Below are 7500 nucleotides of genomic sequence, written 5' to 3'. Positions count from 1 at the left end.
AAAAAAACGCCTTACTTATTAAATTATTTTCACTTTTTATCCTTTTCACTAAATTTCATTAACAATGGAAATTAGAAAGGTCTTATCTATCAATTCCTTTTCTCTTTTGTAAACCTTTTTATTAATATACTAAACCCCGTTAACGCTGTCCCTTTACCACCAAAAGGACTAAGGGGATATGCGATACCATAAAATTAAACATAACAGATCTCTGAATTTATTGAAATTCTGTGCTAATGAAGAGAATATTTTCCTAACACACAGAAAGAGAAGTCAAGATAACTTTATTTAGAAAGCCTCCATAGATTGAAACGCAAGGCACGTCAGTGTAATATTTAAGAGTGTAACACCGACAACATACTTATAATTTACGGCTAAATATTTAGAGAGGTGAGCACACACGCACACATGCCCCTTTCTCACCGGAGTATTACTACTTCCTCTCCTCCCTACAGAGGGAAGGGCAGAGCTGTGCGTGACCAGAAATATATATATATATATATATATATATATATATATATATATATATATATATATATATATATATATATATATATATATGTATATATATATATACATATATACACACATATACATATATATACATACATACATACATACACATATATATTATATATACACACATATACATATATATACATACATACATACACATATATATTATATATACACACATACACATATATATACATACATACATACATACATATACACACATATATATATATATATATATATATATATATATATATATATATATATATATATATGTGTGTGTGTGTGTGTGTGTGTGTGTGTGTGTGGAGAGAGAGAGAGAGAGAGAGAGAGAGAGAGAGAGAGAGAGAGAGAGAGAGAGAGAGAGAGAGCTTGCTCTTTATTATATTGGGAAGATGATATCAGTACCAATGTTTAACTAAAAAATTTTCAAGCTCGAACAAGGAATGAGAAAGGATACTTGAGAAAGAATGTAAGTTCATAACAATTAGGGAATTAAAAGATATACGAGAATTCCAATGATTGGTAATTTGTCAGTAATTGGTCAGCAAAAGTCACTGAACCCGTAGAGAAAATGTGAGACAATGTGGCCAGATAGGGTCTAAAGAACTACCTTATGGTAGATGACCTCTTCCCTTGAGCTCGGCTAAACAGTGACTAAAATATCTGTATAAAAGAAAAAAACTGGCTGATTAAATTACCGCTTTAATCTTCTCTGGCGTCATGACATTATGTGCAAGGGGATAGAAATTGGTAGATTGAATGCGGGTCTTTATTAGGGAGGCCTTAAGCCTGTAAAATATGTACCAACCGTGTTTCACACAATTGTACATAATTCCTTTTGTATATATTATGCTTGTATCTGCGCTTTTCCCTCGCACTAAAACGAACATGAAAACTCATGTCTGGTTTTTCCTCTGTAATATTGTCTGTCTTGTGAACTTGTTATGTCCTGTTGCCTTGAGGTTTTGTATATAAGGAGAGTGTTCTACAATAATATAACTCAGTCGTTTCCAACCTGCCTTTGAGTTCATAGCCTTACTCGGCACCTTCACATTGGTGACCCCGGAAGTCGACGAGCTCCCACTGCCTTCCACCCCCACCTCCCTCGCACCTCCATCGTTGGTACTATGACGGAGACGGACTCTACTACAGCAGTTGGCGCTGCGGCCGCCCCATTGAAACTTTCACAGTTCACTTTCATCGTTCACCAGCGGAGAAGCGTTTGCTTGGTTTCAACGGGCCGAAGTCCACTTTCGTATCAGGGGCGTGACTCGCTCAACCACCAAAGTGGATTATGTTCTCGCGGCGATACCCGAGGACACCTTCCCAGATATATCCGACTGGCTTTGTGAACAAGGAGACACCCCAATAGCGTATGACGCCCTCAAAACATACCTTCTGCAGCAGTACTCGCCGTCGCCAGCCGCCCGTATAGCAAAGCTTTTTCAGCTCTCGCAACAACCGTTGGGGGACCAAAGGGCTTCGCTTGCCCTCAGGGAAATGACCAGTATCACTCTCCTTCAACCTGCCGCAGACGGCTCTCCTCGTGAGGTGAACCTACTTCGTGCCCTTTGGATACGCCGTTTACCCGAACCTGTACGTGCTGCCATACCCGATGTCGATAGTTTACCCATAAAGGACTTGATGACCAGAGCCGACACCCTTATGGACAGCCACTTCAAGACCTCCATCAACGCCTCCACCCCTGACGACGAGGATGCTTATTCAACGTCAACCGAAGCTGACATGAATGCCGTAGGACATACACGCCTACCCCGTGACGTGCCGAAGCGGCGACAAAGCCGCCCACCACCCACCAATCGCTCGCGCCCCAACCAACGACTTCTACAGCCACTTACTACCTCCCATCCGCCGCAGTTTTGCTACTACCACTTCAGATTCGGGGCAACCGCGAAGAAATGTGCCAAAGATTGTCAGTGGCCAAAAAACGTGTAAGTAGGCCATCGCTTGTGGTGGTGTCCACCCATGTTTCTAATCCTTTCTTTTTACAGGATGCAGGAACGGGCGTGCGATTTTTGGTAGACACGGGTGCTTGTCGTTCTCTTTTACCAAGGAAACTCTACAATGCACAACGTAGTCTGTCTACATCTGCCGACGTCCGCTTGGTAGCTGCCAACGGATCTGCGATACCCACCTACGGTTACGAGAACCTCATATTATCGTTCGGAAATGGTAAATTCAATTGGAAGTTTCTCGTTGCTGACGTCACAATGCCAATCCTCGGTGCGGATTTCCTCTCTCATTTCCACCTTCTGTTCGATGTCGCCCACCGACGATTGGTCAACGCAGACTCGTACTTGTCGACAACTCTTCAACCCGCCCCCTCTAACCTCGCTCTCCACATCAGCGCACCCACGGATGCTTACGCCCACCTCCTCACGTCGTACCGGGAAGTTTTCCGTCCAGAACTTCGCCAAACGCCCACGGCTCCTGCCAAGCACGGTATTTATCACCATATCAACACGACGGGACCCCCAGTCTTCGCAAAATTCAGACGTCTGGCACCGGAACGATTGGCAGCCGCCAAACAGACGTTCGCCGAAATGGAGAAAATGGGCCTTTGCCAAAAGGCCTCCAGCCCATGGTCGTCACCCTTACACATCGTTCTGAAGAAAGACGGCTCCCTCCGTCCGTGCAGGGAATACAGGCGCATGAACATGCGAACAGAACCGGATCACTACCCCCTCCCAAACATTGCCGATGTAACCTCCTACCTGCACAAAGCGAAGGTTTTCTCTACGCTCGACCTCCTGAAGGGGTATTATCAGGTGCCTATGAACCCAGAAGACATCCCCAAGACTGCCATCACCACTCCGTTTGGCACATACACCTTCAATTACTCCTGTTTTGGCCTTCGTAATGTTGGGGCAACGTTTCAACATCTCATGGATGGCATCTTAGGGGACCTCCCTTTCTGTGTATGTTATGTGGACGACAAACTTGTGTTCTCCTCCTCAAGAGAGGAACACCTCCTTCACCTGCGCATCATGCTCGACCGCCTGCAACAAAACGGCCTTGTAGTCCGGTACGACAAGTGTACCTTTGGCGCCAACGAAGTGTCGTTCTTAGGGCACCGTATCACTTCTGAAGGAGTCCATCCCCTCCCTGAGAAGGTAGCAGCCGTTCAGAATTTCCCCGCGCCCTCGACTGTCAAAGCTCTGCAGGAATTCTTGGGCATGATCAACTATTATCACCGTTTTCTGCCAGCCATTGCCGCCACTCTTGCTCCCTCAAGGGCAAGCCAAAGGACCTGAAGTGGGGTTCCCTTCAAGAAGCAGCCTTCTGCAATGCAAAGAAGACCTTAGAAATTGCTGCGGCTCTCACTTTTCCTATCCCACACGCCCCTCTCCTTCTCTCCACCGATGCCAGCGACGTCGCTATTGGTGCAGCTCGAGCAGGTGGTCAAAGGCTCGCCCCGCCCATTGGCCTTCTTCAGCAGAGAACTGTCCAAGGCAGAATCGGGTTATTCTACCTTCGATCGAGAATTGCTGGCGGTGCACTTGGCTGTCCGTCACTTTTGCCATTTCTTAGAAGGTATGCCCTTCGTCATTCGCACAGACCACATGCCTCTGGTGCACGCCTTCACTCGACAGCCTGACGCCTGGTCCGCCCGTCAACGCCGACATCTCTCCGCCGTGGCAGAATACAATTGCACCCTTCAATACGTCCCTGGGAAAATGAATCCCGTTGCCGATGCCCTGTCAAGAAACACGTTGGCTGCCGTTCAACTGGGATTGGATTACAACGCCCTGGCTGAAGCAAAACGACAGGATCCAGAGTATCAAGCTTGTAGGACATCCTGCACGTCCCTACGTTGGGAAGATTTTCCCCTCGAAGACTCCAACACCAACCTCCTCTGTGACGTCAGTACTGGTAGACCGCGACCTTGGATTCCTGCTCCCATGCGCCGACAGGTGTTTGATTTCATCCACGGCCTTTCACATCCCTCGTACCGTTCTACTGCACAGCTGCTGAAGGCAAAGTTCATTTGGCACGGCATTTCTAAGGATGCTAAGGATTGGGTCCGCGCCTGTACTTCTTGCCAAACTTCCGAAGTACATCGACACACGGATTCAGGAGTGGGCACCTTTCCTCAACCTCAGCGTCGTTTTGCATACATTCACGTCGACGTTGTAGGCCCCCTACCCACATCACAAGGACATCGTTACCTGTTTACCGTCATCGACCGCTCCACTCGTTGGCCTGAAGCCATTCCCATGGAAACGTCCGCCTTATGTACATCTGCCTTACTCTCTGGATGGATTTCAAGATTCGGTATCCCTGAGCATATTACTTCTGACAGGGGAACCACTTTCACCTCTCAATTGTGGACGTCATTAGCAAATCTCCTGGGCATCACCCTACATCAGACAACGGCCTACAACCCCGCTGCCAATGGAATGGTTGAATGTTTTCATCGCACCCTCAAAGCAGCTTTGATGTCCCGCTGCAAGGATTGCAACTGGTTTACTCAGCTTCCCTGGGTCCTCCTGGGACTAAGGACCACTCCTAAAGACGCCCTCGACGTCTCGGCAGCTGAAATGGTGTATGGCGACCCGTTGGTCGTCCCTGCCGAATTTTTTCCTTCTACAACCTCCTCCGACGATCTCCAGCGCATACGTCACGTCGTGGGAAAATTTACTCCATGCCGCCAGACTTACAAGCCCCCAGCGAAGCATCATATAGCAACAGACTTGCACTCTGCCACGCACGTCTTCCTGCGCAACGACACTAGCAAGCCACCACTAACGCCCCCTTACACGGGCCCTTTCCTTGTGATCCGACGCAGTCCGAAAGCATTCCTCCTAAACATTCAGGGCAAAGAAGACTGGGTCTCCATTGATCATCTGAAACCTGCTTATCTTCTGCCAGATGACCCGCCTACAGTTCGCTTCTCTAGATCAGGGCGCCCTATTTAACATGTACAGTATGTAATTTTTAGGGGGGGAGCCATGTACCAACCGTTTTTCACACAATTGTACATAATTCCTTTTGTATATATTATGCTTGTATCTTCGCTCTTCCCTCGCACTAAAACGAACATGAAAATTCATGTCTGGTTTTTCCTCTGTAATATTGTCTGTCTTGTGAACTTGTTATGTCCTGTTGCCTTCAGGTTTTGTATATAAGGAGAGTGTTCTACAATAATATAACTCAGTCGTTTCCAACCTGCCTGAGTTCACAGCCTTACTCGGCGCCGTCACAAATACGTGTTCTTCCCTACAGGGAGACCTTAAATGTAGCGAAGTATTTAAGGGTGTAGGAAACCTGTTGGACAATCTGAACACTGACCATCTATCCAAAATGAAATAGATCCAAATAGGTATGGTTGAATAGTTGGATTGTTGGACAAAATAGGTACAGTTGGACACAGGAGTCACTGGTACACCTGGCTCCGAAGAGGTGCACCTTACCTTATCACACTTACTTCGTGGAAAGTAACGAGACAGATAGTGTAAGGAGAGATGGCAGAGGTAGTGGGTGAGGCAAAAGACAGGAAGTTACAGAACAGCAATGGTGTGACTGGGTGCACTTCTACTAAGCGAGGTGTATCAGGAATTTCTGTGTCCAACTAAAGGTATATTTCTTCCGATAGGATAGCGAGAGGATTCAATCACGTAAGAAGAAATCTATAGAGGATAAATTGAGTGATCCTGAAAAGCTCAGTGTTAGAAAGCAAGAGTCATTATCTAGATTACTGGAAAGGGAAATATACAGTTGGATACAGGCCTTCCCGTCACACCTTACTCTGAATAAGTGCACCGAATGACATTCTTACTTCGTGCGAGAAACCAAACATTTGTGGTAGGCGGTGCTAAACACCGGAACTTGCCGCGCAGTAGAGGTGTGATTAGGTGCACTTCCTCAGAGCGAGGTATTCTATGAATTAATGTAGCCAACTGTACATTTTACAGTATATGAAAGACAGAGCCTATATGACCTTACGACAGGAACGTTAGATAAAAAAAAAAGGGTCTTGCCTTCCGGGATATTTGGAGAAGACGAGTTCTCCATATTTGAATAGCATGCGATAGCTTACAACCTTTTCACCAGTTGTCTGCATATATACTTTATACTTCAATCAACAACAAAAGGATGGACTTGATAGTAGTTTCAGTCTTAACCCTATTATTTTGAATCCATTTCAATTGGAGGAAAAATAAAGAATAAAAAACTTTCCAGAATATAAAATTCTCATAAGCATTTACCATAAAAAAGACTTATAACTTGGGTTTGCCTTTGTTCCTCGTCCATTCTATTTCAAAATACAGAACTGAATGAATTTTGTTCAGATACAGTATTACATATGTCTTTTTTTTTCTTTTTTTTTTTTAATCTGACCGGATGTAATTTCAAGGACTAGTTATTTTTACTACTCATTCTCATTGTTGGCTTTTAAAGTCCATTCATATCTCGAAAACTATATTCTACAATACTAAAAAGATTTTCATCCGCTTTCCAAACTTCAATGAATATCCGAAGGATTTGTTAACCTGCCATATTTATGTGATTGCCTAAAAGTAAACCGCACTAATGAGAATTATGATAAGAAAAATGTGTCAAACTGAAATTCACAGCTGTGATCTGGTAAATAGAATACAATGAGAGAGAGAAAAAAAAAAGTTTTACGCTCTAACATAAGCATCTGACGCAAATCAACTAATGAAAGAAAACCTGAAAGTTTCCAAATGTTTTATGACATTTGAAGCAATTGGATTTTGGGCCACAAATGGCCTTTAATTAACGTGAATTTGCGGCGTTAAGGTGTAAATGGGAATCAACTCAATGGGAGTTTCGACTTTATGCAACGACGGAAACGACTAACAGATAACCCAGTGCTCTCTCTACCTGAGACTTAAAATATAAAGATTGCCACATTGGGCTTTGAAAAGTGGCTGCATCTCTGAATGGAAACACTTGCTGCTTTTCTTAGTCGTTAAACTAAGTAATTAATTGAAT

Source organism: Palaemon carinicauda, chromosome 21, assembly GCF_036898095.1.
Source record: "Palaemon carinicauda isolate YSFRI2023 chromosome 21, ASM3689809v2, whole genome shotgun sequence".
Classification (NCBI taxonomy): domain Eukaryota; kingdom Metazoa; phylum Arthropoda; class Malacostraca; order Decapoda; family Palaemonidae; genus Palaemon; species Palaemon carinicauda.
This window is presented reverse-complemented; position numbering follows the sequence as displayed.